The sequence below is a fragment of the Sardina pilchardus genome, chromosome 16, assembly GCF_963854185.1.
Source record: "Sardina pilchardus chromosome 16, fSarPil1.1, whole genome shotgun sequence".
Classification (NCBI taxonomy): Eukaryota; Metazoa; Chordata; class Actinopteri; order Clupeiformes; family Clupeidae; genus Sardina; species Sardina pilchardus.
The window spans coordinates 4,040,645-4,063,133 of record NC_085009.1 but is presented as its reverse complement, the minus strand read 5'-3'; the positions used below and the strand labels follow the sequence as shown (position 1 = coordinate 4,063,133).

Below are 22,489 nucleotides of genomic sequence, written 5' to 3'. Positions count from 1 at the left end.
TCTGACCTCTCACAATTGCTCCTACGTTATCGGCAACCACAATGCCTTTCCGGTGGAAAACTATCCAATAAAGCTGCCCCAGTGACGAGGTGGCCGAGTGGTTAAGGCGATGGACTGCTAATCCATTGTGCTCTGCACGCGTGGGTTCGAATCCCATCCTCGTCGTTTGCATCCGCACAGCGGCTCTCCCTCTTTCCAATGTGACAGGGTCGTATTTTCTGACCTCTCACAATTGCTCCTACGTTATCGGCAACCACAATGCCTTTCCGGTGGAAAACTTTCCAATAAAGCTGCCCCAGTGACGAGGTGGCCGAGTGGTTAAGGCGATGGACTGCTAATCCATTGTGCTCTGCACGTGTGGGTTCGAATCCCATCCTCGTCGCTTGCATGTGCACAGGGGGTCTCCATCTTTCTATTGTGACAGTATTGTCAAGGGTTGTATTTTCTGACCTCTCACAACTGTGCCAACACAATCAGCAACCTCAACCAACACCTATCTGTTGGAAAACTTTCCAATGCAGCTGACACAGTGACGAGGTGGCCGAGTGGTTAAGGCGATGGACTGCTAATCCATTGTGCTCTGCACGCGTGGGTTCGAATCCCATCCTCGTCGGGCACATCCGTAAGGAGGGTGTACTCTCCTTCTAAGATGAGAGTTTTGTCGGAGGGGATATTTTGGGCCTCACTTCATGAAAGTCACATGAGTTTCAGTTTTTCTGTCCTTGTTGGGAATTCTGACCTATTTTGTCGAAAAAAAATAGCCATGTGCATAAGTGACGAGGTGGCCGAGTGGTTAAGGCGATGGACTGCTAATCCATTGTGCTCTGCACGCGTGGGTTCGAATCCCATCCTCGTCGTTTGCATCCGCACAGCGGCTCTCCCTCTTTCCAATGTGACAGGGTCGTATTTTCTGACCTCTCACAATTGCTACTACGTTATCGGCAACCACAATGCCTTTCCGGTGGAAAACTTTCCAATAAAGCTGCCCCAGTGACGAGGTGGCCGAGTGGTTAAGGCGATGGACTGCTAATCCATTGTGCTCTGCACGCGTGGGTTCGAATCCCATCCTCATCGCTTGCATCTGCACAGGGGGTCTCCATCTTTCTATTGTGACAGTATTGTCAAGGGTTGTATTTTCTGACCTCCCACAACTGTGCCAACATAATCAGCAACCTCAACCAACACCTATCTGTTGGAAAACTTTCCAATGCAGCTGACCCAGTGACGAGGTGGCCGAGTGGTTAAGGCGATGGACTGCTAATCCATTGTGCTCTGCACGCGTGGGTTCGAATCCCATCCTCGTCGGGCACATCCGTAAGGAGGGTGTACTCTCCTTCCAAGATGAGAGTTTTGTCGGAGGGGATATTTTGGGCCTCACTTCATGAAAGTCACATGAGTTTCAGTTTTTCTGTCCTTGTTGGGAATTCTGACCTATTTTGTCGAAAAAAAATAGCCATGTGCATAAGTGACGAGGTGGCCGAGTGGTTAAGGCGATGGACTGCTAATCCATTGTGCTCTGCACGCGTGGGTTCGAATCCCATCCTCGTCGTTTGCATCCGCACAGCGGCTCTCCCTCTTTCCAATGTGACAGGGTCGTATTTTCTGACCTCTCACAATTGCTCCTACGTTATCGGCAACCACAATGCCTTTCCGGTGGAAAACTTTCCAATAAAGCTGCCCCAGTGACGAGGTGGCCGAGTGGTTAAGGCGATGGACTGCTAATCCATTGTGCTCTGCACGCGTGGGTTCGAATCCCATCCTCGTCGTTTGCTTCTGCACAGGGGGTCTCCCTCTTTCTATTGTGACAGTATTGTCAAGGGTTGTATTTTCTGACCTCTCACAACTGTGCCAACATAATCAGCAACCTCAACCAACACCTATCTGTTGGAAAACTCTCCAATGCAGCTGACCCAGTGACGAGGTGGCCGAGTGGTTAAGGCGATGGACTGCTAATCCATTGTGCTCTGCACGCGTGGGTTCGAATCCCATCCTCGTCGGGCACATCCGTAAGGAGGGTGTACTCTCCTTCCAAGATGAGAGTTTTGTCGGAGGGGATATTTTGGGCCTCACTTCATGAAAGTCACATGAGTTTCAGTTTTTCTGTCCTTGTTGGGAATTCTGACCTATTTTGTCGAAAAAAAAATAGCCATGTGCATAAGTGACGAGGTGGCCGAGTGATTAAGGCGATGGACTGCTAATCCATTGTGCTCTGCACGCGTGGGTTCGAATCCCATCCTCGTCGTTTGCATCCGCACAGCGGCTCTCCCTCTTTCCAATGTGACAGGGTCGTATTTTCTGACCTCTCACAATTGCTCCTACGTTATCGGCAACCACAATGCCTTTCCGGTGGAAAACTTTCCAATAAAGCTGCCCCAGTGACGAGGTGGCCGAGTGGTTAAGGCGATGGACTGCTAATCCATTGTGCTCTGCACGCGTGGGTTCGAATCCCATCCTCGTCGTTTGCATCTGCACAGGGGGTCTCCCTCTTTCTATTGTGACAGTATTGTCAAGGGTTGTATTTTCTGACCTCTCACAACTGTGCCAACATAATCAGCAACCTCAACCAACACCTATCTGTTGGAAAACTCTCCAATGCAGCTGACCCAGTGACGAGGTGGCCGAGTGGTTAAGGCGATGGACTGCTAATCCATTGTGCTCTGCACGCGTGGGTTCGAATCCCATCCTCGTCGGGCACATCCGTAAGGAGGGTGTACTCTCCTTCCAAGATGAGAGTTTTGTCGGAGGGGATATTTTGGGCCTCACTTCATGAAAGTCACATGAGTTTCAGTTTTTCTGTCCTTGTTGGGAATTCTGACCTATTTTGTCGAAAAAAAATAGCCATGTGCATAAGTGACGAGGTGGCCGAGTGGTTAAGGCGATGGACTGCTAATCCATTGTGCTCTGCACGCGTGGGTTCGAATCCCATCCTCGTCGTTTGCATCCGCACAGCGGCTCTCCCTCTTTCCAATGTGACAGGGTCGTATTTTCTGACCTCTCACAATTGCTCCTACGTTATCGGCAACCACAATGCCTTTCCGGTGGAAAACTTTCCAATAAAGCTGCCCCAGTGACGAGGTGGCCGAGTGGTTAAGGCGATGGACTGCTAATCCATTGTGCTCTGCACGCGTGGGTTCGAATCCCATCCTCGTCGTTTGCATCTGCACAGGGGGTCTCCCTCTTTCTATTGTGACAGTATTGTCAAGGGTTGTATTTTCTGACCTCTCACAACTGTGCCAACATAATCAGCAACCTCAACCAACACCTATCTGTTGGAAAACTTTCCAATGCAGCTGACCCAGTGACGAGGTGGCCGAGTGGTTAAGGCGATGGACTGCTAATCCATTGTGCTCTGCACGCGTGGGTTCGAATCCCATCCTCGTCGGGCACATCCGTAAGGAGGGTGTACTCTCCTTCCAAGATGAGAGTTTTGTCGGAGGGGATATTTTGGGCCTCACTTCATGAAAGTCACATGAGTTTCAGTTTTTCTGTCCTTGTTGGGAATTCTGACCTATTTTGTCGAAAAAAAATAGCCATGTGCATAAGTGACGAGGTGGCCGAGTGGTTAAGGCGATGGACTGCTAATCCATTGTGCTCTGCACGCGTGGGTCCGAATCCCATCCTCGTCGTTTGCATCCGCACAGCGGCTCTCCCTCTTTCCAATGTGACAGGGTCGTATTTTCTGACCTCTCACAATTGCTCCTACGTTATCGGCAACCACAATGCCTTTCCGGTGGAAAACTTTCCAATAAAGCTGCCCCAGTGACGAGGTGGCCGAGTGGTTAAGGCGATGGACTGCTAATCCATTGTGCTCTGCACGCGTGGGTTCGAATCCCATCCTCGTCGTTTGCATCTGCACAGGGGGTCTCCCTCTTTCTATTGTGACAGTATTGTCAAGGGTTGTATTTTCTGACCTCTCACAACTGTGCCAACATAATCAGCAACCTCAACCAACACCTATCTGTTGGAAAACTCTCCAATGCAGCTGACCCAGTGACGAGGTGGCCGAGTGGTTAAGGCGATGGACTGCTTATCCATTGTGCTCTGCACGCGTGGGTTCGAATCCCATCCTCGTCGGGCACATCCGTAAGGAGGGTGTACTCTCCTTCCAAGATGAGAGTTTTGTCGGAGGGGATATTTTGGGCCTCACTTCATGAAAGTCACATGAGTTTCAGTTTTTCTGTCCTTGTTGGGAATTCTGACCTATTTTGTCGAAAAAAAATAGCCATGTGCATAAGTGACGAGGTGGCCGAGTGGTTAAGGCGATGGACTGCTAATCCATTGTGCTCTGCACGCGTGGGTTCGAATCCCATCCTCGTCGTTTGCATCCGCACAGCGGCTCTCCCTCTTTCCAATGTGACAGGGTCGTATTTTCTGACCTCTCACAATTGCTCCTACGTTATCGGCAACCACAATGCCTTTCCGGTGGAAAACTATCCAATAAAGCTGCCCCAGTGACGAGGTGGCCGAGTGGTTAAGGCGATGGACTGCTAATCCATTGTGCTCTGCACGCGTGGGTTCGAATCCCATCCTCGTCGTTTGCATCCGCACAGCGGCTCTCCCTCTTTCCAATGTGACAGGGTCGTATTTTCTGACCTCTCACAATTGCTCCTACGTTATCGGCAACCACAATGCCTTTCCGGTGGAAAACTTTCCAATAAAGCTGCCCCAGTGACGAGGTGGCCGAGTGGTTAAGGCGATGGACTGCTAATCCATTGTGCTCTGCACGTGTGGGTTCGAATCCCATCCTCGTCGCTTGCATGTGCACAGGGGGTCTCCATCTTTCTATTGTGACAGTATTGTCAAGGGTTGTATTTTCTGACCTCTCACAACTGTGCCAACACAATCAGCAACCTCAACCAACACCTATCTGTTGGAAAACTTTCCAATGCAGCTGACACAGTGACGAGGTGGCCGAGTGGTTAAGGCGATGGACTGCTAATCCATTGTGCTCTGCACGCGTGGGTTCGAATCCCATCCTCGTCGGGCACATCCGTAAGGAGGGTGTACTCTCCTTCTAAGATGAGAGTTTTGTCGGAGGGGATATTTTGGGCCTCACTTCATGAAAGTCACATGAGTTTCAGTTTTTCTGTCCTTGTTGGGAATTCTGACCTATTTTGTCGAAAAAAAATAGCCATGTGCATAAGTGACGAGGTGGCCGAGTGGTTAAGGCGATGGACTGCTAATCCATTGTGCTCTGCACGCGTGGGTTCGAATCCCATCCTCGTCGTTTGCATCCGCACAGCGGCTCTCCCTCTTTCCAATGTGACAGGGTCGTATTTTCTGACCTCTCACAATTGCTACTACGTTATCGGCAACCACAATGCCTTTCCGGTGGAAAACTTTCCAATAAAGCTGCCCCAGTGACGAGGTGGCCGAGTGGTTAAGGCGATGGACTGCTAATCCATTGTGCTCTGCACGCGTGGGTTCGAATCCCATCCTCATCGCTTGCATCTGCACAGGGGGTCTCCATCTTTCTATTGTGACAGTATTGTCAAGGGTTGTATTTTCTGACCTCCCACAACTGTGCCAACATAATCAGCAACCTCAACCAACACCTATCTGTTGGAAAACTTTCCAATGCAGCTGACCCAGTGACGAGGTGGCCGAGTGGTTAAGGCGATGGACTGCTAATCCATTGTGCTCTGCACGCGTGGGTTCGAATCCCATCCTCGTCGGGCACATCCGTAAGGAGGGTGTACTCTCCTTCCAAGATGAGAGTTTTGTCGGAGGGGATATTTTGGGCCTCACTTCATGAAAGTCACATGAGTTTCAGTTTTTCTGTCCTTGTTGGGAATTCTGACCTATTTTGTCGAAAAAAAATAGCCATGTGCATAAGTGACGAGGTGGCCGAGTGGTTAAGGCGATGGACTGCTAATCCATTGTGCTCTGCACGCGTGGGTTCGAATCCCATCCTCGTCGTTTGCATCCGCACAGCGGCTCTCCCTCTTTCCAATGTGACAGGGTCGTATTTTCTGACCTCTCACAATTGCTCCTACGTTATCGGCAACCACAATGCCTTTCCGGTGGAAAACTTTCCAATAAAGCTGCCCCAGTGACGAGGTGGCCGAGTGGTTAAGGCGATGGACTGCTAATCCATTGTGCTCTGCACGCGTGGGTTCGAATCCCATCCTCGTCGTTTGCTTCTGCACAGGGGGTCTCCCTCTTTCTATTGTGACAGTATTGTCAAGGGTTGTATTTTCTGACCTCTCACAACTGTGCCAACATAATCAGCAACCTCAACCAACACCTATCTGTTGGAAAACTCTCCAATGCAGCTGACCCAGTGACGAGGTGGCCGAGTGGTTAAGGCGATGGACTGCTAATCCATTGTGCTCTGCACGCGTGGGTTCGAATCCCATCCTCGTCGGGCACATCCGTAAGGAGGGTGTACTCTCCTTCCAAGATGAGAGTTTTGTCGGAGGGGATATTTTGGGCCTCACTTCATGAAAGTCACATGAGTTTCAGTTTTTCTGTCCTTGTTGGGAATTCTGACCTATTTTGTCGAAAAAAAAATAGCCATGTGCATAAGTGACGAGGTGGCCGAGTGATTAAGGCGATGGACTGCTAATCCATTGTGCTCTGCACGCGTGGGTTCGAATCCCATCCTCGTCGTTTGCATCCGCACAGCGGCTCTCCCTCTTTCCAATGTGACAGGGTCGTATTTTCTGACCTCTCACAATTGCTCCTACGTTATCGGCAACCACAATGCCTTTCCGGTGGAAAACTATCCAATAAAACTGCCCCAGTGACGAGGTGGCCGAGTGGTTAAGGCGATGGACTGCTAATCCATTGTGCTCTGCACGCGTGGGTTCGAATCCCATCCTCGTCGTTTGCATCTGCACAGGGGGTCTCCCTCTTTCTATTGTGACAGTATTGTCAAGGGTTGTATTTTCTGACCTCTCACAACTGTGCCAACATAATCAGCAACCTCAACCAACACCTATCTGTTGGAAAACTTTCCAATGCAGCTGACCCAGTGACGAGGTGGCCGAGTGGTTAAGGCGATGGACTGCTAATCCATTGTGCTCTGCACGCGTGGGTTCGAATCCCATCCTCGTCGGGCACATCCGTAAGGAGGGTGTACTCTCCTTCCAAGATGAGAGTTTTGTCGGAGGGGATATTTTGGGCCTCACTTCATGAAAGTCACATGAGTTTCAGTTTTTCTGTCCTTGTTGGGAATTCTGACCTATTTTGTCGAAAAAAAATAGCCATGTGCATAAGTGACGAGGTGGCCGAGTGGTTAAGGCGATGGACTGCTAATCCATTGTGCTCTGCACGCGTGGGTTCGAATCCCATCCTCGTTGTTTGCATCCGCACAGCGGCTCTCCCTCTTTCCAATGTGACAGGGTCGTATTTTCTGACCTCTCACAATTGCTCCTACGTTATCGGCAACCACAATGCCTTTCCGGTGGAAAACTTTCCAATAAAGCTGCCCCAGTGACGAGGTGGCCGAGTGGTTAAGGCGATGGACTGCTAATCCATTGTGCTCTGCACGCGTGGGTTCGAATCCCATCCTCGTCGTTTGCATCTGCACAGGGGGTCTCCCTCTTTCTATTGTGACAGTATTGTCAAGGGTTGTATTTTCTGACCTCTCACAACTGTGCCAACATAATCAGCAACCTCAACCAACACCTATCTGTTGGAAAACTTTCCAATGCAGCTGACCCAGTGACGAGGTGGCCGAGTGGTTAAGGCGATGGACTGCTAATCCATTGTGCTCTGCACGCGTGGGTTCGAATCCCATCCTCGTCGGGCACATCCGTAAGGAGGGTGTACTCTCCTTCCAAGATGAGAGTTTTGTCGGAGGGGATATTTTGGGCCTCACTTCATGAAAGTCACATGAGTTTCAGTTTTTCTGTCCTTGTTGGGAATTCTGACCTATTTTGTCGAAAAAAAATAGCCATGTGCATAAGTGACGAGGTGGCCGAGTGGTTAAGGCGATGGACTGCTAATCCATTGTGCTCTGCACGCGTGGGTTCGAATCCCATCCTCGTCGTTTGCATCCGCACAGCGGCTCTCCCTCTTTCCAATGTGACAGGGTCGTATTTTCTGACCTCTCACAATTGCTCCTACGTTATCGGCAACCACAATGCCTTTCCGGTGGAAAACTTTCCAATAAAGCTGCCCCAGTGACGAGGTGGCCGAGTGGTTAAGGCGATGGACTGCTAATCCATTGTGCTCTGCACGCGTGGGTTCGAATCCCATCCTCGTCGTTTGCATCTGCACAGGGGGTCTCCCTCTTTCTATTGTGACAGTATTGTCAAGGGTTGTATTTTCTGACCTCTCACAACTGTGCCAACATAATCAGCAACCTCAACCAACACCTATCTGTTGGAAAACTTTCCAATGCAGCTGACCCAGTGACGAGGTGGCCGAGTGGTTAAGGCGATGGACTGCTAATCCATTGTGCTCTGCACGCGTGGGTTCGAATCCCATCCTCGTCGGGCACATCCGTAAGGAGGGTGTACTCTCCTTCCAAGATGAGAGTTTTGTCGGAGGGGATATTTTGGGCCTCACTTCATGAAAGTCACATGAGTTTCAGTTTTTCTGTCCTTGTTGGGAATTCTGACCTATTTTGTCGAAAAAAAATAGCCATGTGCATAAGTGACGAGGTGGCCGAGTGGTTAAGGCGATGGACTGCTAATCCATTGTGCTCTGCACGCGTGGGTCCGAATCCCATCCTCGTCGTTTGCATCCGCACAGCGGCTCTCCCTCTTTCCAATGTGACAGGGTCGTATTTTCTGACCTCTCACAATTGCTCCTACGTTATCGGCAACCACAATGCCTTTCCGGTGGAAAACTTTCCAATAAAGCTGCCCCAGTGACGAGGTGGCCGAGTGGTTAAGGCGATGGACTGCTAATCCATTGTGCTCTGCACGCGTGGGTTCGAATCCCATCCTCGTCGTTTGCATCTGCACAGGGGGTCTCCCTCTTTCTATTGTGACAGTATTGTCAAGGGTTGTATTTTCTGACCTCTCACAACTGTGCCAACATAATCAGCAACCTCAACCAACACCTATCTGTTGGAAAACTCTCCAATGCAGCTGACCCAGTGACGAGGTGGCCGAGTGGTTAAGGCGATGGACTGCTTATCCATTGTGCTCTGCACGCGTGGGTTCGAATCCCATCCTCGTCGGGCACATCCGTAAGGAGGGTGTACTCTCCTTCCAAGATGAGAGTTTTGTCGGAGGGGATATTTTGGGCCTCACTTCATGAAAGTCACATGAGTTTCAGTTTTTCTGTCCTTGTTGGGAATTCTGACCTATTTTGTCGAAAAAAAATAGCCATGTGCATAAGTGACGAGGTGGCCGAGTGGTTAAGGCGATGGACTGCTAATCCATTGTGCTCTGCACGCGTGGGTTCGAATCCCATCCTCGTCGTTTGCATCCGCACAGCGGCTCTCCCTCTTTCCAATGTGACAGGGTCGTATTTTCTGACCTCTCACAATTGCTCCTACGTTATCGGCAACCACAATGCCTTTCCGGTGGAAAACTATCCAATAAAGCTGCCCCAGTGACGAGGTGGCCGAGTGGTTAAGGCGATGGACTGCTAATCCATTGTGCTCTGCACGCGTGGGTTCGAATCCCATCCTCGTCGTTTGCATCCGCACAGCGGCTCTCCCTCTTTCCAATGTGACAGGGTCGTATTTTCTGACCTCTCACAATTGCTCCTACGTTATCGGCAACCACAATGCCTTTCCGGTGGAAAACTTTCCAATAAAGCTGCCCCAGTGACGAGGTGGCCGAGTGGTTAAGGCGATGGACTGCTAATCCATTGTGCTCTGCACGTGTGGGTTCGAATCCCATCCTCGTCGCTTGCATGTGCACAGGGGGTCTCCATCTTTCTATTGTGACAGTATTGTCAAGGGTTGTATTTTCTGACCTCTCACAACTGTGCCAACACAATCAGCAACCTCAACCAACACCTATCTGTTGGAAAACTTTCCAATGCAGCTGACACAGTGACGAGGTGGCCGAGTGGTTAAGGCGATGGACTGCTAATCCATTGTGCTCTGCACGCGTGGGTTCGAATCCCATCCTCGTCGGGCACATCCGTAAGGAGGGTGTACTCTCCTTCTAAGATGAGAGTTTTGTCGGAGGGGATATTTTGGGCCTCACTTCATGAAAGTCACATGAGTTTCAGTTTTTCTGTCCTTGTTGGGAATTCTGACCTATTTTGTCGAAAAAAAATAGCCATGTGCATAAGTGACGAGGTGGCCGAGTGGTTAAGGCGATGGACTGCTAATCCATTGTGCTCTGCACGCGTGGGTTCGAATCCCATCCTCGTCGTTTGCATCCGCACAGCGGCTCTCCCTCTTTCCAATGTGACAGGGTCGTATTTTCTGACCTCTCACAATTGCTACTACGTTATCGGCAACCACAATGCCTTTCCGGTGGAAAACTTTCCAATAAAGCTGCCCCAGTGACGAGGTGGCCGAGTGGTTAAGGCGATGGACTGCTAATCCATTGTGCTCTGCACGCGTGGGTTCGAATCCCATCCTCATCGCTTGCATCTGCACAGGGGGTCTCCATCTTTCTATTGTGACAGTATTGTCAAGGGTTGGATTTTCTGACCTCCCACAACTGTGCCAACATAATCAGCAACCTCAACCAACACCTATCTGTTGGAAAACTTTCCAATGCAGCTGACCCAGTGACGAGGTGGCCGAGTGGTTAAGGCGATGGACTGCTAATCCATTGTGCTCTGCACGCGTGGGTTCGAATCCCATCCTCGTCGTTTGCATCTGCACAGGGGGTCTCCCTCTTTCTATTGTGACAGTATTGTCAAGGGTTGTATTTTCTGACCTCTCACAACTGTGCCAACATAATCAGCAACCTCAACCAACACCTATCTGTTGGAAAACTTTCCAATGCAGCTGACCCAGTGACGAGGTGGCCGAGTGGTTAAGGCGATGGACTGCTAATCCATTGTGCTCTGCACGCGTGGGTTCGAATCCCATCCTCGTCGGGCACATCCGTAAGGAGGGTGTACTCTCCTTCCAAGATGAGAGTTTTGTCGGAGGGGATATTTTGGGCCTCACTTCATGAAAGTCACATGAGTTTCAGTTTTTCTGTCCTTGTTGGGAATTCTGACCTATTTTGTCGAAAAAAAATAGCCATGTGCATAAGTGACGAGGTGGCCGAGTGGTTAAGGCGATGGACTGCTAATCCATTGTGCTCTGCACGCGTGGGTTCGAATCCCATCCTCGTCGTTTGCATCCGCACAGCGGCTCTCCCTCTTTCCAATGTGACAGGGTCGTATTTTCAGACCTCTCACAATTGCTCCTACGTTATCGGCAACCACAATGCCTTTCCGGTGGAAAACTTTCCAATAAAGCTGCCCCAGTGACGAGGTGGCCGAGTGGTTAAGGCGATGGACTGCTAATCCATTGTGCTCTGCACGCGTGGGTTCGAATCCCATCCTCGTCGTTTGCTTCTGCACAGGGGGTCTCCCTCTTTCTATTGTGACAGTATTGTCAAGGGTTGTATTTTCTGACCTCTCACAACTGTGCCAACATAATCAGCAACCTCAACCAACACCTATCTGTTGGACTAACTAACTTGCTAATCCATTGTGCTCTGCACGCGTGGGTTCGAATCCCATCCTCGTCGTTTGCTTCTGCACAGGGGGTCTCCCTCTTTCTATTGTGACAGTATTGTCAAGGGTTGTATTTTCTGACCTCTCACAACTCAACAGCAACCTCAACCAACACCTATCTGTTGGAAAACTCTCCAATGCAGCTGACCCAGTGACGAGGTGGCCGAGTGGTTAAGGCGATGGACTGCTAATCCATTGTGCTCTGCACGCGTGGGTTCGAATCCCATCCTCGTCGGGCACATCCGTAAGGAGGGTGTACTCTCCTTCCAAGATGAGAGTTTTGTCGGAGGGGATATTTTGGGCCTCACTTCATGAAAGTCACATGAGTTTCAGTTTTTCTGTCCTTGTTGGGAATTCTGACCTATTTTGTCGAAAAAAAAATAGCCATGTGCATAAGTGACGAGGTGGCCGAGTGATTAAGGCGATGGACTGCTAATCCATTGTGCTCTGCACGCGTGGGTTCGAATCCCATCCTCGTCGTTTGCATCCGCACAGCGGCTCTCCCTCTTTCCAATGTGACAGGGTCGTATTTTCTGACCTCTCACAATTGCTCCTACGTTATCGGCAACCACAATGCCTTTCCGGTGGAAAACTTTCCAATAAAGCTGCCCCAGTGACGAGGTGGCCGAGTGGTTAAGGCGATGGACTGCTAATCCATTGTGCTCTGCACGCGTGGGTTCGAATCCCATCCTCGTCGTTTGCATCTGCACAGGGGGTCTCCCTCTTTCTATTGTGACAGTATTGTCAAGGGTTGTATTTTCTGACCTCTCACAACTGTGCCAACATAATCAGCAACCTCAACCAACACCTATCTGTTGGAAAACTCTCCAATGCAGCTGACCCAGTGACGAGGTGGCCGAGTGGTTAAGGCGATGGACTGCTAATCCATTGTGCTCTGCACGCGTGGGTTTGAATCCCATCCTCGTCGGGCACATCCGTAAGGAGGGTGTACTCTCCTTCCAAGATGAGAGTTTTGTCGGAGGGGATATTTTGGGCCTCACTTCATGAAAGTCACATGAGTTTCAGTTTTTCTGTCCTTGTTGGGAATTCTGACCTATTTTGTCGAAAAAAAATAGCCATGTGCATAAGTGACGAGGTGGCCGAGTGGTTAAGGCGATGGACTGCTAATCCATTGTGCTCTGCACGCGTGGGTTCGAATCCCATCCTCGTCGTTTGCATCCGCACAGCGGCTCTCCCTCTTTCCAATGTGACAGGGTCGTATTTTCTGACCTCTCACAATTGCTCCTACGTTATCGGCAACCACAATGCCTTTCCGGTGGAAAACTTTCCAATAAAGCTGCCCCAGTGACGAGGTGGCCGAGTGGTTAAGGCGATGGACTGCTAATCCATTGTGCTCTGCACGCGTGGGTTCGAATCCCATCCTCGTCGTTTGCATCTGCACAGGGGGTCTCCCTCTTTCTATTGTGACAGTATTGTCAAGGGTTGTATTTTCTGACCTCTCACAACTGTGCCAACATAATCAGCAACCTCAACCAACACCTATCTGTTGGAAAACTTTCCAATGCAGCTGACCCAGTGACGAGGTGGCCGAGTGGTTAAGGCGATGGACTGCTAATCCATTGTGCTCTGCACGCGTGGGTTCGAATCCCATCCTCGTCGGGCACATCCGTAAGGAGGGTGTACTCTCCTTCCAAGATGAGAGTTTTGTCGGAGGGGATATTTTGGGCCTCACTTCATGAAAGTCACATGAGTTTCAGTTTTTCTGTCCTTGTTGGGAATTCTGACCTATTTTGTCGAAAAAAAATAGCCATGTGCATAAGTGACGAGGTGGCCGAGTGGTTAAGGCGATGGACTGCTAATCCATTGTGCTCTGCACGCGTGGGTTCGAATCCCATCCTCGTCGTTTGCATCCGCACAGCGGCTCTCCCTCTTTCCAATGTGACAGGGTCGTATTTTCTGACCTCTCACAATTGCTCCTACGTTATCGGCAACCACAATGCCTTTCCGGTGGAAAACTTTCCAATAAAGCTGCCCCAGTGACGAGGTGGCCGAGTGGTTAAGGCGATGGACTGCTAATCCATTGTGCTCTGCACGCGTGGGTTCGAATCCCATCCTCGTCGTTTGCATCTGCACAGGGGGTCTCCCTCTTTCTATTGTGACAGTATTGTCAAGGGTTGTATTTTCTGACCTCTCACAACTGTGCCAACATAATCAGCAACCTCAACCAACACCTATCTGTTGGAAAACTCTCCAATGCAGCTGACCCAGTGACGAGGTGGCCGAGTGGTTAAGGCGATGGACTGCTTATCCATTGTGCTCTGCACGCGTGGGTTCGAATCCCATCCTCGTCGGGCACATCCGTAAGGAGGGTGTACTCTCCTTCCAAGATGAGAGTTTTGTCGGAGGGGATATTTTGGGCCTCACTTCATGAAAGTCACATGAGTTTCAGTTTTTCTGTCCTTGTTGGGAATTCTGACCTATTTTGTCGAAAAAAAATAGCCATGTGCATAAGTGACGAGGTGGCCGAGTGGTTAAGGCGATGGATTGCTAATCCATTGTGCTCTGCACGCGTGGGTTCGAATCCCATCCTCGTCGTTTGCATCCGCACAGCGGCTCTCCCTCTTTCCAATGTGACAGGGTCGTATTTTCTGACCTCTCACAATTGCTCCTACGTTATCGGCAACCACAATGCCTTTCCGGTGGAAAACTATCCAATAAAGCTGCCCCAGTGACGAGGTGGCCGAGTGGTTAAGGCGATGGACTGCTAATCCATTGTGCTCTGCACGCGTGGGTTCGAATCCCATCCTCGTCGTTTGCATCCGCACAGCGGCTCTCCCTCTTTCCAATGTGACAGGGTCGTATTTTCTGACCTCTCACAATTGCTACTACGTTATCGGCAACCACAATGCCTTTCCGGTGGAAAACTTTCCAATAAAGCTGCCCCAGTGACGAGGTGGCCGAGTGGTTAAGGCGATGGACTGCTAATCCATTGTGCTCTGCACGCGTGGGTTCGAATCCCATCCTCATCGCTTGCATCTGCACAGGGGGTCTCCATCTTTCTATTGTGACAGTATTGTCAAGGGTTGTATTTTCTGACCTCCCACAACTGTGCCAACATAATCAGCAACCTCAACCAACACCTATCTGTTGGAAAACTTTCCAATGCAGCTGACCCAGTGACGAGGTGGCCGAGTGGTTAAGGCGATGGACTGCTAATCCATTGTGCTCTGCACGCGTGGGTTCGAATCCCATCCTCGTCGTTTGCATCCGCACAGCGGCTCTCCCTCTTTCCAATGTGACAGGGTCGTATTTTCTGACCTCTCACAATTGCTCCTACGTTATCGGCAACCACAATGCCTTTCCGGTGGAAAACTATCCAATAAAGCTGCCCCAGTGACGAGGTGGCCGAGTGGTTAAGGCGATGGACTGCTAATCCATTGTGCTCTGCACGCGTGGGTTCGAATCCCATCCTCGTCGTTTGCATCTGCACAGGGGGTCTCCCTCTTTCTATTGTGACAGTATTGTCAAGGGTTGTATTTTCTGACCTCTCACAACTGTGCCAACATAATCAGCAACCTCAACCAACACCTATCTGTTGGAAAACTTTCCAATGCAGCTGACCCAGTGACGAGGTGGCCGAGTGGTTAAGGCGATGGACTGCTAATCCATTGTGCTCTGCACGCGTGGGTTCGAATCCCATCCTCGTCGGGCACATCCGTAAGGAGGGTGTACTCTCCTTCCAAGATGAGAGTTTTGTCGGAGGGGATATTTTGGGCCTCACTTCATGAAAGTCACATGAGTTTCAGTTTTTCTGTCCTTGTTGGGAATTCTGACCTATTTTGTCGAAAAAAAATAGCCATGTGCATAAGTGACGAGGTGGCCGAGTGGTTAAGGCGATGGACTGCTAATCCATTGTGCTCTGCACGCGTGGGTTCGAATCCCATCCTCGTCGTTTGCATCCGCACAGCGGCTCTCCCTCTTTCCAATGTGACAGGGTCGTATTTTCTGACCTCTCACAATTGCTCCTACGTTATCGGCAACCACAATGCCTTTCCGGTGGAAAACTTTCCAATAAAGCTGCCCCAGTGACGAGGTGGCCGAGTGGTTAAGGCGATGGACTGCTAATCCATTGTGCTCTGCACGCGTGGGTTCGAATCCCATCCTCGTCGTTTGCATCTGCACAGGGGGTCTCCCTCTTTCTATTGTGACAGTATTGTCAAGGGTTGTATTTTCTGACCTCTCACAACTGTGCCAACATAATCAGCAACCTCAACCAACACCTATCTGTTGGAAAACTTTCCAATGCAGCTGACCCAGTGACGAGGTGGCCGAGTGGTTAAGGCGATGGACTGCTAATCCATTGTGCTCTGCACGCGTGGGTTCGAATCCCATCCTCGTCGGGCACATCCGTAAGGAGGGTGTACTCTCCTTCCAAGATGAGAGTTTTGTCGGAGGGGATATTTTGGGCCTCACTTCATGAAAGTCACATGAGTTTCAGTTTTTCTGTCCTTGTTGGGAATTCTGACCTATTTTGTCGAAAAAAAATAGCCATGTGCATAAGTGACGAGGTGGCCGAGTGGTTAAGGCGATGGACTGCTAATCCATTGTGCTCTGCACGCGTGGGTTCGAATTCCATCCTCGTCGTTTGCATCCGCACAGCGGCTCTCCCTCTTTCCAATGTGACAGGGTCGTATTTTCTGACCTCTCACAATTGCTCCTACGTTATCGGCAACCACAATGCCTTTCCGGTGGAAAACTTTCCAATAAAGCTGCCCCAGTGACGAGGTGGCCGAGTGGTTAAGGCGATGGACTGCTAATCCATTGTGCTCTGCACGCGTGGGTTCGAATCCCATCCTCGTCGTTTGCTTCTGCACAGGGGGTCTCCCTCTTTCTATTGTGACAGTATTGTCAAGGGTTGTATTTTCTGACCTCTCACAACTGTGCCAACATAATCAGCAACCTCAACCAACACCTATCTGTTGGAAAACTCTCCAATGCAGCTGACCCAGTGACGAGGTGGCCGAGTGGTTAAGGCGATGGACTGCTAATCCATTGTGCTCTGCACGCGTGGGTTCGAATCCCATCCTCGTCGGGCACATCCGTAAGGAGGGTGTACTCTCCTTCCAAGATGAGAGTTTTGTCGGAGGGGATATTTTGGGCCTCACTTCATGAAAGTCACATGAGTTTCAGTTTTTCTGTCCTTGTTGGGAATTCTGACCTATTTTGTCGAAAAAAAATAGCCATGTGCATAAGTGACGAGGTGGCCGAGTGGTTAAGGCGATGGACTGCTAATCCATTGTGCTCTGCACGCGTGGGTTCGAATCCCATCCTCGTCGTTTGCATCCGCACAGCGGCTCTCCCTCTTTCCAATGTGACAGGGTCGTATTTTCTGACCTCTCACAATTGCTCCTACGTTATCGGCAACCACAATGCCTTTCCGGTGGAAAACTTTCCAATAAAGCTGCCCCAGTGACGAGGTGGCCGAGTGGTTAAGGCGATGGACTGCTAATCCATTGTGCTCTGCACGCGTGGGTTCGAATCCCATCCTCGTCGGGCACATCCGTAAGGAGGGTGTACTCTCCTTCCAAGATGAGAGTTTTGTCGGAGGGGATATTTTGGGCCTCACTTCATGAAAGTCACATGAGTTTCAGTTTTTCTGTCCTTGTTGGGAATTCTGACCTATTTTGTCGAAAAAAAATAGCCATGTGCATAAGTGACGAGGTGGCCGAGTGGTTAAGGCGATGGACTGCTAATCCATTGTGCTCTGCACGCGTGGGTTCGAATCCCATCCTCGTCGTTTGCATCCGCACAGCGGCTCTCCCTCTTTCCAATGTGACAGGGTCGTATTTTCTGACCTCTCACAATTGCTCCTACGTTATCGGCAACCACAATGCCTTTCCGGTGGAAAACTTTCCAATAAAGCTGCCCCAGTGACGAGGTGGCCGAGTGGTTAAGGCGATGGACTGCTAATCCATTGTGCTCTGCACGCGTGGGTTCGAATCCCATCCTCGTCGTTTGCATCTGCACAGGGGGTCTCCCTCTTTCTATTGTGACAGTATTGTCAAGGGTTGTATTTTCTGACCTCTCACAACTGTGCCAACATAATCAGCAACCTCAACCAACACCTATCTGTTGGAAAACTTTCCAATGCAGCTGACCCAGTGACGAGGTGGCCGAGTGGTTAAGGCGATGGACTGCTAATCCATTGTGCTCTGCACGCGTGGGTTCGAATCCCATCCTCGTCGGGCACATCCGTAAGGAGGGTGTACTCTCCTTCCAAGATGAGAGTTTTGTCGGAGGGGATATTTTGGGCCTCACTTCATGAAAGTCACATGAGTTTCAGTTTTTCTGTCCTTGTTGGGAATTCTGACCTATTTTGTCGAAAAAAAATAGCCATGTGCATAAGTGACGAGGTGGCCGAGTGGTTAAGGCGATGGACTGCTAATCCATTGTGCTCTGCACGCGTGGGTTCGAATCCCATCCTCGTCGTTTGCATCCGCACAGCGGCTCTCCCTCTTTCCAATGTGACAGGGTCGTATTTTCTGACCTCTCACAATTGCTCCTACGTTATCGGCAACCACAATGCCTTTCCGGTGGAAAACTTTCCAATAAAGCTGGCCCAGTGACGAGGTGGCCGAGTGGTTAAGGCGATGGACTGCTAATCCATTGTGCTCTGCACGCGTGGGTTCGAATCCCATCCTCGTCGTTTGCTTCTGCACAGGGGGTCTCCCTCTTTCTATTGTGACAGTATTGTCAAGGGTTGTATTTTCTGACCTCTCACAACTGTGCCAACATAATCAGCAACCTCAACCAACACCTATCTGTTGGAAAACTCTCCAATGCAGCTGACCCAGTGACGAGGTGGCCGAGTGGTTAAGGCGATGGACTGCTAATCCATTGTGCTCTGCACGCGTGGGTTCGAATCCCATCCTCGTCGGGCACATCCGTAAGGAGGGTGTACTCTCCTTCCAAGATGAGAGTTTTGTCGGAGGGGATATTTTGGGCCTCACTTCATGAAAGTCACATGAGTTTCAGTTTTTCTGTCCTTGTTGGGAATTCTGACCTATTTTGTCGAAAAAAAATAGCCATGTGCATAAGTGACGAGGTGGCCGAGTGGTTAAGGCGATGGACTGCTAATCCATTGTGCTCTGCACGCGTGGGTTCGAATCCCATCCTCGTCGTTTGCATCCGCACAGCGGCTCTCCCTCTTTCCAATGTGACAGGGTCGTATTTTCTGACCTCTCACAATTGCTCCTACGTTATCGGCAACCACAATGCCTTTCCGGTGGAAAACTTTCCAATAAAGCTGCCCCAGTGACGAGGTGGCCGAGTGGTTAAGGCGATGGACTGCTAATCCATTGTGCTCTGCACGCGTGGGTTCGAATCCCATCCTCGTCGTTTGCATCTGCACAGGGGGTCTCCCTCTTTCTATTGTGACAGTATTGTCAAGGGTTGTATTTTCTGACCTCTCACAACTGTGCCAACATAATCAGCAACCTCAACCAACACCTATCTGTTGGAAAACTTTCCAATGCAGCTGACCCAGTGACGAGGTGGCCGAGTGGTTAAGGCGATGGACTGCTAATCCATTGTGCTCTGCACGCGTGGGTTCGAATCCCATCCTCGTCGGGCACATCCGTAAGGAGGGTGTACTCTCCTTCCAAGATGAGAGTTTTGTCGGAGGGGATATTTTGGGCCTCACTTCATGAAAGTCACATGAGTTTCAGTTTTTCTGTCCTTGTTGGGAATTCTGACCTATTTTGTCGAAAAAAAATAGCCATGTGCATAAGTGACGAGGTGGCCGAGTGGTTAAGGCGATGGACTGCTAATCCATTGTGCTCTGCACGCGTGGGTTCGAATCCCATCCTCGTCGTTTGCATCCGCACAGCGGCTCTCCCTCTTTCCAATGTGACAGGGTCGTATTTTCTGACCTCTCACAATTGCTCCTACGTTATCGGCAACCACAATGCCTTTCCGGTGGAAAACTTTCCAATAAAGCTGCCCCAGTGACGAGGTGGCCGAGTGGTTAAGGCGATGGACTGCTAATCCATTGTGCTCTGCACGCGTGGGTTCGAATCCCATCCTCGTCGTTTGCATCTGCACAGGGGGTCTCCCTCTTTCTATTGTGACAGTATTGTCAAGGGTTGTATTTTCTGACCTCTCACAACTGTGCCAACATAATCAGCAACCTCAACCAACACCTATCTGTTGGAAAACTCTCCAATGCAGCTGACCCAGTGACGAGGTGGCCGAGTGGTTAAGGCGATGGACTGCTTATCCATTGTGCTCTGCACGCGTGGGTTCGAATCCCATCCTCGTCGGGCACATCCGTAAGGAGGGTGTACTCTCCTTCCAAGATGAGAGTTTTGTCGGAGGGGATATTTTGGGCCTCACTTCATGAAAGTCACATGAGTTTCAGTTTTTCTGTCCTTGTTGGGAATTCTGACCTATTTTGTCGAAAAAAAATAGCCATGTGCATAAGTGACGAGGTGGCCGAGTGGTTAAGGCGATGGACTGCTAATCCATTGTGCTCTGCACGCGTGGGTTCGAATCCCATCCTCGTCGTTTTCATCCGCACAGCGGCTCTCCCTCTTTCCAATGTGACAGGGTCGTATTTTCTGACCTCTCACAATTGCTCCTACGTTATCGGCAACCACAATGCCTTTCCGGTGGAAAACTATCCAATAAAGCTGCCCCAGTGACGAGGTGGCCGAGTGGTTAAGGCGATGGACTGCTAATCCATTGTGCTCTGCACGCGTGGGTTCGAATCCCATCCTCGTCGTTTGCATCTGCACAGGGGGTCTCCCTCTTTCTATTGTGACAGTATTGTCAAGGGTTGTATTTTCTGACCTCTCACAACTGTGCCAACATAATCAGCAACCTCAACCAACACCTATCTGTTGGAAAACTTTCCAATGCAGCTGACCCAGTGACGAGGTGGCCGAGTGGTTAAGGCGATGGACTGCTAATCCATTGTGCTCTGCACGCGTGGGTTCGACTCCCATCCTCGTCGGGCACATCCGTAAGGAGGGTGTACTCTCCTTCCAAGATGAGAGTTTTGTCGGAGGGGATATTTTGGGCCTCACTTCATGAAAGTCACATGAGTTTCAGTTTTTCTGTCCTTGTTGGGAATTCTGACCTATTTTGTCGAAAAAAAATAGCCATGTGCATAAGTGACGAGGTGGCCGAGTGGTTAAGGCGATGGACTGCTAATCCATTGTGCTCTGCACGCGTGGGTTCGAATCCCATCCTCGTCGTTTTCATCCGCACAGCGGCTCTCCCTCTTTCCAATGTGACAGGGTCGTATTTTCTGACCTCTCACAATTGCTCCTACTTTATCGGCAACCACAATGCTTTTCCGGTGGAAAACTTTCCAATAAAGCTGCCCCAGTGACGAGGTGGCCGAGTGGTTAAGGCGATGGACTGCTAATCCATTGTGCTCTGCACGCGTGGGTTCGAATCCCATCCTCGTCGTTTTCATCCGCACAGCGGCTCTCCCTCTTTCCAATGTGACAGGGTCGTATTTTCTGACCTCTCACAATTGCTCCTACTTTATCGGCAACCACAATGCCTTTCCGGTGGAAAACTTTCCAATAAAGCTGCCCCAGTGACGAGGTGGCCGAGTGGTTAAGGCGATGGACTGCTAATCCATTGTGCTCTGCACGCGTGGGTTCGAATCCCATCCTCATCGCTTGCATCTGCACAGGGGGTCTCCCTCTTTCTATTGTGACAGTATTGTCAAGGGTTGTATTTTCTGACCTCTCACAACTGTGCCAACATAATCAGCAACCTCAACCAACACCTATCTGTTGGAAAACTTTCCAATGCAGCTGACCCAGTGACGAGGTGGCCGAGTGGTTAAGGCGATGGACTGCTAATCCATTGTGCTCTGCACGCGTGGGTTCGAATCCCATCCTCGTCGGGCACATCCGTAAGGAGGGTGTACTCTCCTTCCAAGATGAGAGTTTTGTCGGAGGGGATATTTTGGGCCTCACTTCATGAAAGTCACATGAGTTTCAGTTTTTCTGTCCTTGTTGGGAATTCTGACCTATTTTGTCGAAAAAAAATAGCCATGTGCATAAGTGACGAGGTGGCCGAGTGGTTAAGGCGATGGACTGCTAATCCATTGTGCTCTGCACGCGTGGGTTCGAATCCCATCCTCGTCGTTTTCATCCGCACAGCGGCTCTCCCTCTTTCCAATGTGACAGGGTCGTATTTTCTGACCTCTCACAATTGCTCCTACGTTATCGGCAACCACAATGCCTTTCCGGTGGAAAACTATCCAATAAAGCTGCCCCAGTGACGAGGTGGCCGAGTGGTTAAGGCGATGGACTGCTAATCCATTGTGCTCTGCACGCGTGGGTTCGAATCCCATCCTCGTCGTTTGCATCTGCACAGGGGGTCTCCCTCTTTCTATTGTGACAGTATTGTCAAGGGTTGTATTTTCTGACCTCTCACAACTGTGCCAACATAATCAGCAACCTCAACCAACACCTATCTGTTGGAAAACTTTCCAATGCAGCTGACCCAGTGACGAGGTGGCCGAGTGGTTAAGGCGATGGACTGCTAATCCATTGTGCTCTGCACGCGTGGGTTCGAATCCCATCCTCGTCGGGCACATCCGTAAGGAGGGTGTACTCTCCTTCCAAGATGAGAGTTTTGTCGGAGGGGATATTTTGGGCCTCACTTCATGAAAGTCACATGAGTTTCAGTTTTTCTGTCCTTGTTGGGAATTCTGACCTATTTTGTCCAAAAAAAAATAGCCATGTGCATAAGTGACGAGGTGGCCGAGTGGTTAAGGCGATGGACTGCTAATCCATTGTGCTCTGCACGCGTGGGTTCGAATCCCATCCTCGTCGTTTGCATCCGCACAGCGGCTCTCCCTCTTTCCAATGTGACAGGGTCGTATTTTCTGACCTCTCACAATTGC

General features: G+C 50.2%; 81 non-coding genes across 81 annotated transcripts; all 81 read left to right on the top strand.

The window, feature by feature from the left end:
• The first annotated feature begins 83 nt into the window (after positions 1–83).
• trnas-gcu (transfer RNA serine (anticodon GCU)) lies at positions 84–165 on the top strand. The gene has a single exon. It is a non-coding gene; the product is annotated as a tRNA-Ser (tRNA).
• A 135-nt stretch (positions 166–300) lies between these two features.
• Positions 301–382, top strand: trnas-gcu (transfer RNA serine (anticodon GCU)). Its single transcript has one exon. It is a non-coding gene; the product is annotated as a tRNA-Ser (tRNA).
• Positions 383–531: 149 nt separating this feature from the next.
• On the top strand, positions 532–613 carry trnas-gcu (transfer RNA serine (anticodon GCU)). The gene has a single exon. It is a non-coding gene; the product is annotated as a tRNA-Ser (tRNA).
• A 162-nt stretch (positions 614–775) lies between these two features.
• Positions 776–857, top strand: trnas-gcu (transfer RNA serine (anticodon GCU)). Its single transcript has one exon. It is a non-coding gene; the product is annotated as a tRNA-Ser (tRNA).
• A 366-nt stretch (positions 858–1,223) lies between these two features.
• Positions 1,224–1,305, top strand: trnas-gcu (transfer RNA serine (anticodon GCU)). The gene has a single exon. It is a non-coding gene; the product is annotated as a tRNA-Ser (tRNA).
• Positions 1,306–1,467: 162 nt separating this feature from the next.
• trnas-gcu (transfer RNA serine (anticodon GCU)) lies at positions 1,468–1,549 on the top strand. The gene has a single exon. It is a non-coding gene; the product is annotated as a tRNA-Ser (tRNA).
• A 135-nt stretch (positions 1,550–1,684) lies between these two features.
• trnas-gcu (transfer RNA serine (anticodon GCU)) lies at positions 1,685–1,766 on the top strand. Its single transcript has one exon. It is a non-coding gene; the product is annotated as a tRNA-Ser (tRNA).
• Positions 1,767–1,915: 149 nt separating this feature from the next.
• trnas-gcu (transfer RNA serine (anticodon GCU)) lies at positions 1,916–1,997 on the top strand. The gene has a single exon. It is a non-coding gene; the product is annotated as a tRNA-Ser (tRNA).
• Positions 1,998–2,377: 380 nt separating this feature from the next.
• On the top strand, positions 2,378–2,459 carry trnas-gcu (transfer RNA serine (anticodon GCU)). Its single transcript has one exon. It is a non-coding gene; the product is annotated as a tRNA-Ser (tRNA).
• Positions 2,460–2,608: 149 nt separating this feature from the next.
• trnas-gcu (transfer RNA serine (anticodon GCU)) lies at positions 2,609–2,690 on the top strand. Its single transcript has one exon. It is a non-coding gene; the product is annotated as a tRNA-Ser (tRNA).
• A 162-nt stretch (positions 2,691–2,852) lies between these two features.
• trnas-gcu (transfer RNA serine (anticodon GCU)) lies at positions 2,853–2,934 on the top strand. The gene has a single exon. It is a non-coding gene; the product is annotated as a tRNA-Ser (tRNA).
• Positions 2,935–3,069: 135 nt separating this feature from the next.
• Positions 3,070–3,151, top strand: trnas-gcu (transfer RNA serine (anticodon GCU)). Its single transcript has one exon. It is a non-coding gene; the product is annotated as a tRNA-Ser (tRNA).
• A 149-nt stretch (positions 3,152–3,300) lies between these two features.
• trnas-gcu (transfer RNA serine (anticodon GCU)) lies at positions 3,301–3,382 on the top strand. Its single transcript has one exon. It is a non-coding gene; the product is annotated as a tRNA-Ser (tRNA).
• A 379-nt stretch (positions 3,383–3,761) lies between these two features.
• trnas-gcu (transfer RNA serine (anticodon GCU)) lies at positions 3,762–3,843 on the top strand. The gene has a single exon. It is a non-coding gene; the product is annotated as a tRNA-Ser (tRNA).
• A 393-nt stretch (positions 3,844–4,236) lies between these two features.
• trnas-gcu (transfer RNA serine (anticodon GCU)) lies at positions 4,237–4,318 on the top strand. The gene has a single exon. It is a non-coding gene; the product is annotated as a tRNA-Ser (tRNA).
• A 135-nt stretch (positions 4,319–4,453) lies between these two features.
• trnas-gcu (transfer RNA serine (anticodon GCU)) lies at positions 4,454–4,535 on the top strand. Its single transcript has one exon. It is a non-coding gene; the product is annotated as a tRNA-Ser (tRNA).
• Positions 4,536–4,670: 135 nt separating this feature from the next.
• On the top strand, positions 4,671–4,752 carry trnas-gcu (transfer RNA serine (anticodon GCU)). The gene has a single exon. It is a non-coding gene; the product is annotated as a tRNA-Ser (tRNA).
• Positions 4,753–4,901: 149 nt separating this feature from the next.
• On the top strand, positions 4,902–4,983 carry trnas-gcu (transfer RNA serine (anticodon GCU)). Its single transcript has one exon. It is a non-coding gene; the product is annotated as a tRNA-Ser (tRNA).
• Positions 4,984–5,145: 162 nt separating this feature from the next.
• On the top strand, positions 5,146–5,227 carry trnas-gcu (transfer RNA serine (anticodon GCU)). Its single transcript has one exon. It is a non-coding gene; the product is annotated as a tRNA-Ser (tRNA).
• Positions 5,228–5,593: 366 nt separating this feature from the next.
• Positions 5,594–5,675, top strand: trnas-gcu (transfer RNA serine (anticodon GCU)). Its single transcript has one exon. It is a non-coding gene; the product is annotated as a tRNA-Ser (tRNA).
• A 162-nt stretch (positions 5,676–5,837) lies between these two features.
• trnas-gcu (transfer RNA serine (anticodon GCU)) lies at positions 5,838–5,919 on the top strand. Its single transcript has one exon. It is a non-coding gene; the product is annotated as a tRNA-Ser (tRNA).
• A 135-nt stretch (positions 5,920–6,054) lies between these two features.
• Positions 6,055–6,136, top strand: trnas-gcu (transfer RNA serine (anticodon GCU)). Its single transcript has one exon. It is a non-coding gene; the product is annotated as a tRNA-Ser (tRNA).
• A 149-nt stretch (positions 6,137–6,285) lies between these two features.
• On the top strand, positions 6,286–6,367 carry trnas-gcu (transfer RNA serine (anticodon GCU)). Its single transcript has one exon. It is a non-coding gene; the product is annotated as a tRNA-Ser (tRNA).
• Positions 6,368–6,747: 380 nt separating this feature from the next.
• On the top strand, positions 6,748–6,829 carry trnas-gcu (transfer RNA serine (anticodon GCU)). Its single transcript has one exon. It is a non-coding gene; the product is annotated as a tRNA-Ser (tRNA).
• Positions 6,830–6,978: 149 nt separating this feature from the next.
• trnas-gcu (transfer RNA serine (anticodon GCU)) lies at positions 6,979–7,060 on the top strand. Its single transcript has one exon. It is a non-coding gene; the product is annotated as a tRNA-Ser (tRNA).
• A 162-nt stretch (positions 7,061–7,222) lies between these two features.
• Positions 7,223–7,304, top strand: trnas-gcu (transfer RNA serine (anticodon GCU)). The gene has a single exon. It is a non-coding gene; the product is annotated as a tRNA-Ser (tRNA).
• A 135-nt stretch (positions 7,305–7,439) lies between these two features.
• On the top strand, positions 7,440–7,521 carry trnas-gcu (transfer RNA serine (anticodon GCU)). The gene has a single exon. It is a non-coding gene; the product is annotated as a tRNA-Ser (tRNA).
• Positions 7,522–7,670: 149 nt separating this feature from the next.
• On the top strand, positions 7,671–7,752 carry trnas-gcu (transfer RNA serine (anticodon GCU)). The gene has a single exon. It is a non-coding gene; the product is annotated as a tRNA-Ser (tRNA).
• Positions 7,753–7,914: 162 nt separating this feature from the next.
• On the top strand, positions 7,915–7,996 carry trnas-gcu (transfer RNA serine (anticodon GCU)). The gene has a single exon. It is a non-coding gene; the product is annotated as a tRNA-Ser (tRNA).
• A 135-nt stretch (positions 7,997–8,131) lies between these two features.
• On the top strand, positions 8,132–8,213 carry trnas-gcu (transfer RNA serine (anticodon GCU)). The gene has a single exon. It is a non-coding gene; the product is annotated as a tRNA-Ser (tRNA).
• Positions 8,214–8,362: 149 nt separating this feature from the next.
• On the top strand, positions 8,363–8,444 carry trnas-gcu (transfer RNA serine (anticodon GCU)). Its single transcript has one exon. It is a non-coding gene; the product is annotated as a tRNA-Ser (tRNA).
• Positions 8,445–8,823: 379 nt separating this feature from the next.
• trnas-gcu (transfer RNA serine (anticodon GCU)) lies at positions 8,824–8,905 on the top strand. Its single transcript has one exon. It is a non-coding gene; the product is annotated as a tRNA-Ser (tRNA).
• Positions 8,906–9,298: 393 nt separating this feature from the next.
• Positions 9,299–9,380, top strand: trnas-gcu (transfer RNA serine (anticodon GCU)). The gene has a single exon. It is a non-coding gene; the product is annotated as a tRNA-Ser (tRNA).
• Positions 9,381–9,515: 135 nt separating this feature from the next.
• On the top strand, positions 9,516–9,597 carry trnas-gcu (transfer RNA serine (anticodon GCU)). Its single transcript has one exon. It is a non-coding gene; the product is annotated as a tRNA-Ser (tRNA).
• A 135-nt stretch (positions 9,598–9,732) lies between these two features.
• trnas-gcu (transfer RNA serine (anticodon GCU)) lies at positions 9,733–9,814 on the top strand. The gene has a single exon. It is a non-coding gene; the product is annotated as a tRNA-Ser (tRNA).
• A 149-nt stretch (positions 9,815–9,963) lies between these two features.
• On the top strand, positions 9,964–10,045 carry trnas-gcu (transfer RNA serine (anticodon GCU)). The gene has a single exon. It is a non-coding gene; the product is annotated as a tRNA-Ser (tRNA).
• A 162-nt stretch (positions 10,046–10,207) lies between these two features.
• Positions 10,208–10,289, top strand: trnas-gcu (transfer RNA serine (anticodon GCU)). The gene has a single exon. It is a non-coding gene; the product is annotated as a tRNA-Ser (tRNA).
• Positions 10,290–10,655: 366 nt separating this feature from the next.
• On the top strand, positions 10,656–10,737 carry trnas-gcu (transfer RNA serine (anticodon GCU)). Its single transcript has one exon. It is a non-coding gene; the product is annotated as a tRNA-Ser (tRNA).
• A 149-nt stretch (positions 10,738–10,886) lies between these two features.
• Positions 10,887–10,968, top strand: trnas-gcu (transfer RNA serine (anticodon GCU)). Its single transcript has one exon. It is a non-coding gene; the product is annotated as a tRNA-Ser (tRNA).
• A 162-nt stretch (positions 10,969–11,130) lies between these two features.
• Positions 11,131–11,212, top strand: trnas-gcu (transfer RNA serine (anticodon GCU)). The gene has a single exon. It is a non-coding gene; the product is annotated as a tRNA-Ser (tRNA).
• A 135-nt stretch (positions 11,213–11,347) lies between these two features.
• On the top strand, positions 11,348–11,429 carry trnas-gcu (transfer RNA serine (anticodon GCU)). Its single transcript has one exon. It is a non-coding gene; the product is annotated as a tRNA-Ser (tRNA).
• A 322-nt stretch (positions 11,430–11,751) lies between these two features.
• trnas-gcu (transfer RNA serine (anticodon GCU)) lies at positions 11,752–11,833 on the top strand. The gene has a single exon. It is a non-coding gene; the product is annotated as a tRNA-Ser (tRNA).
• A 380-nt stretch (positions 11,834–12,213) lies between these two features.
• On the top strand, positions 12,214–12,295 carry trnas-gcu (transfer RNA serine (anticodon GCU)). Its single transcript has one exon. It is a non-coding gene; the product is annotated as a tRNA-Ser (tRNA).
• Positions 12,296–12,688: 393 nt separating this feature from the next.
• On the top strand, positions 12,689–12,770 carry trnas-gcu (transfer RNA serine (anticodon GCU)). The gene has a single exon. It is a non-coding gene; the product is annotated as a tRNA-Ser (tRNA).
• A 135-nt stretch (positions 12,771–12,905) lies between these two features.
• On the top strand, positions 12,906–12,987 carry trnas-gcu (transfer RNA serine (anticodon GCU)). The gene has a single exon. It is a non-coding gene; the product is annotated as a tRNA-Ser (tRNA).
• Positions 12,988–13,136: 149 nt separating this feature from the next.
• On the top strand, positions 13,137–13,218 carry trnas-gcu (transfer RNA serine (anticodon GCU)). The gene has a single exon. It is a non-coding gene; the product is annotated as a tRNA-Ser (tRNA).
• A 162-nt stretch (positions 13,219–13,380) lies between these two features.
• trnas-gcu (transfer RNA serine (anticodon GCU)) lies at positions 13,381–13,462 on the top strand. The gene has a single exon. It is a non-coding gene; the product is annotated as a tRNA-Ser (tRNA).
• A 135-nt stretch (positions 13,463–13,597) lies between these two features.
• On the top strand, positions 13,598–13,679 carry trnas-gcu (transfer RNA serine (anticodon GCU)). The gene has a single exon. It is a non-coding gene; the product is annotated as a tRNA-Ser (tRNA).
• A 393-nt stretch (positions 13,680–14,072) lies between these two features.
• trnas-gcu (transfer RNA serine (anticodon GCU)) lies at positions 14,073–14,154 on the top strand. The gene has a single exon. It is a non-coding gene; the product is annotated as a tRNA-Ser (tRNA).
• A 135-nt stretch (positions 14,155–14,289) lies between these two features.
• trnas-gcu (transfer RNA serine (anticodon GCU)) lies at positions 14,290–14,371 on the top strand. The gene has a single exon. It is a non-coding gene; the product is annotated as a tRNA-Ser (tRNA).
• Positions 14,372–14,737: 366 nt separating this feature from the next.
• On the top strand, positions 14,738–14,819 carry trnas-gcu (transfer RNA serine (anticodon GCU)). The gene has a single exon. It is a non-coding gene; the product is annotated as a tRNA-Ser (tRNA).
• A 135-nt stretch (positions 14,820–14,954) lies between these two features.
• trnas-gcu (transfer RNA serine (anticodon GCU)) lies at positions 14,955–15,036 on the top strand. Its single transcript has one exon. It is a non-coding gene; the product is annotated as a tRNA-Ser (tRNA).
• A 149-nt stretch (positions 15,037–15,185) lies between these two features.
• trnas-gcu (transfer RNA serine (anticodon GCU)) lies at positions 15,186–15,267 on the top strand. Its single transcript has one exon. It is a non-coding gene; the product is annotated as a tRNA-Ser (tRNA).
• Positions 15,268–15,429: 162 nt separating this feature from the next.
• On the top strand, positions 15,430–15,511 carry trnas-gcu (transfer RNA serine (anticodon GCU)). The gene has a single exon. It is a non-coding gene; the product is annotated as a tRNA-Ser (tRNA).
• Positions 15,512–15,646: 135 nt separating this feature from the next.
• trnas-gcu (transfer RNA serine (anticodon GCU)) lies at positions 15,647–15,728 on the top strand. The gene has a single exon. It is a non-coding gene; the product is annotated as a tRNA-Ser (tRNA).
• Positions 15,729–15,877: 149 nt separating this feature from the next.
• On the top strand, positions 15,878–15,959 carry trnas-gcu (transfer RNA serine (anticodon GCU)). Its single transcript has one exon. It is a non-coding gene; the product is annotated as a tRNA-Ser (tRNA).
• A 379-nt stretch (positions 15,960–16,338) lies between these two features.
• trnas-gcu (transfer RNA serine (anticodon GCU)) lies at positions 16,339–16,420 on the top strand. The gene has a single exon. It is a non-coding gene; the product is annotated as a tRNA-Ser (tRNA).
• A 149-nt stretch (positions 16,421–16,569) lies between these two features.
• Positions 16,570–16,651, top strand: trnas-gcu (transfer RNA serine (anticodon GCU)). The gene has a single exon. It is a non-coding gene; the product is annotated as a tRNA-Ser (tRNA).
• A 162-nt stretch (positions 16,652–16,813) lies between these two features.
• trnas-gcu (transfer RNA serine (anticodon GCU)) lies at positions 16,814–16,895 on the top strand. The gene has a single exon. It is a non-coding gene; the product is annotated as a tRNA-Ser (tRNA).
• Positions 16,896–17,030: 135 nt separating this feature from the next.
• trnas-gcu (transfer RNA serine (anticodon GCU)) lies at positions 17,031–17,112 on the top strand. The gene has a single exon. It is a non-coding gene; the product is annotated as a tRNA-Ser (tRNA).
• Positions 17,113–17,274: 162 nt separating this feature from the next.
• On the top strand, positions 17,275–17,356 carry trnas-gcu (transfer RNA serine (anticodon GCU)). The gene has a single exon. It is a non-coding gene; the product is annotated as a tRNA-Ser (tRNA).
• A 135-nt stretch (positions 17,357–17,491) lies between these two features.
• Positions 17,492–17,573, top strand: trnas-gcu (transfer RNA serine (anticodon GCU)). The gene has a single exon. It is a non-coding gene; the product is annotated as a tRNA-Ser (tRNA).
• A 149-nt stretch (positions 17,574–17,722) lies between these two features.
• Positions 17,723–17,804, top strand: trnas-gcu (transfer RNA serine (anticodon GCU)). The gene has a single exon. It is a non-coding gene; the product is annotated as a tRNA-Ser (tRNA).
• A 162-nt stretch (positions 17,805–17,966) lies between these two features.
• On the top strand, positions 17,967–18,048 carry trnas-gcu (transfer RNA serine (anticodon GCU)). Its single transcript has one exon. It is a non-coding gene; the product is annotated as a tRNA-Ser (tRNA).
• A 135-nt stretch (positions 18,049–18,183) lies between these two features.
• trnas-gcu (transfer RNA serine (anticodon GCU)) lies at positions 18,184–18,265 on the top strand. Its single transcript has one exon. It is a non-coding gene; the product is annotated as a tRNA-Ser (tRNA).
• A 149-nt stretch (positions 18,266–18,414) lies between these two features.
• On the top strand, positions 18,415–18,496 carry trnas-gcu (transfer RNA serine (anticodon GCU)). The gene has a single exon. It is a non-coding gene; the product is annotated as a tRNA-Ser (tRNA).
• Positions 18,497–18,658: 162 nt separating this feature from the next.
• Positions 18,659–18,740, top strand: trnas-gcu (transfer RNA serine (anticodon GCU)). Its single transcript has one exon. It is a non-coding gene; the product is annotated as a tRNA-Ser (tRNA).
• Positions 18,741–18,875: 135 nt separating this feature from the next.
• trnas-gcu (transfer RNA serine (anticodon GCU)) lies at positions 18,876–18,957 on the top strand. The gene has a single exon. It is a non-coding gene; the product is annotated as a tRNA-Ser (tRNA).
• A 149-nt stretch (positions 18,958–19,106) lies between these two features.
• trnas-gcu (transfer RNA serine (anticodon GCU)) lies at positions 19,107–19,188 on the top strand. Its single transcript has one exon. It is a non-coding gene; the product is annotated as a tRNA-Ser (tRNA).
• Positions 19,189–19,350: 162 nt separating this feature from the next.
• trnas-gcu (transfer RNA serine (anticodon GCU)) lies at positions 19,351–19,432 on the top strand. The gene has a single exon. It is a non-coding gene; the product is annotated as a tRNA-Ser (tRNA).
• Positions 19,433–19,567: 135 nt separating this feature from the next.
• On the top strand, positions 19,568–19,649 carry trnas-gcu (transfer RNA serine (anticodon GCU)). Its single transcript has one exon. It is a non-coding gene; the product is annotated as a tRNA-Ser (tRNA).
• A 393-nt stretch (positions 19,650–20,042) lies between these two features.
• On the top strand, positions 20,043–20,124 carry trnas-gcu (transfer RNA serine (anticodon GCU)). Its single transcript has one exon. It is a non-coding gene; the product is annotated as a tRNA-Ser (tRNA).
• Positions 20,125–20,259: 135 nt separating this feature from the next.
• On the top strand, positions 20,260–20,341 carry trnas-gcu (transfer RNA serine (anticodon GCU)). The gene has a single exon. It is a non-coding gene; the product is annotated as a tRNA-Ser (tRNA).
• A 149-nt stretch (positions 20,342–20,490) lies between these two features.
• Positions 20,491–20,572, top strand: trnas-gcu (transfer RNA serine (anticodon GCU)). The gene has a single exon. It is a non-coding gene; the product is annotated as a tRNA-Ser (tRNA).
• Positions 20,573–20,734: 162 nt separating this feature from the next.
• trnas-gcu (transfer RNA serine (anticodon GCU)) lies at positions 20,735–20,816 on the top strand. Its single transcript has one exon. It is a non-coding gene; the product is annotated as a tRNA-Ser (tRNA).
• Positions 20,817–20,951: 135 nt separating this feature from the next.
• Positions 20,952–21,033, top strand: trnas-gcu (transfer RNA serine (anticodon GCU)). Its single transcript has one exon. It is a non-coding gene; the product is annotated as a tRNA-Ser (tRNA).
• A 366-nt stretch (positions 21,034–21,399) lies between these two features.
• trnas-gcu (transfer RNA serine (anticodon GCU)) lies at positions 21,400–21,481 on the top strand. The gene has a single exon. It is a non-coding gene; the product is annotated as a tRNA-Ser (tRNA).
• A 162-nt stretch (positions 21,482–21,643) lies between these two features.
• trnas-gcu (transfer RNA serine (anticodon GCU)) lies at positions 21,644–21,725 on the top strand. Its single transcript has one exon. It is a non-coding gene; the product is annotated as a tRNA-Ser (tRNA).
• Positions 21,726–21,860: 135 nt separating this feature from the next.
• trnas-gcu (transfer RNA serine (anticodon GCU)) lies at positions 21,861–21,942 on the top strand. The gene has a single exon. It is a non-coding gene; the product is annotated as a tRNA-Ser (tRNA).
• A 149-nt stretch (positions 21,943–22,091) lies between these two features.
• Positions 22,092–22,173, top strand: trnas-gcu (transfer RNA serine (anticodon GCU)). Its single transcript has one exon. It is a non-coding gene; the product is annotated as a tRNA-Ser (tRNA).
• Positions 22,174–22,336: 163 nt separating this feature from the next.
• Positions 22,337–22,418, top strand: trnas-gcu (transfer RNA serine (anticodon GCU)). Its single transcript has one exon. It is a non-coding gene; the product is annotated as a tRNA-Ser (tRNA).
• The last annotated feature ends 71 nt before the right edge of the window (positions 22,419–22,489 follow it).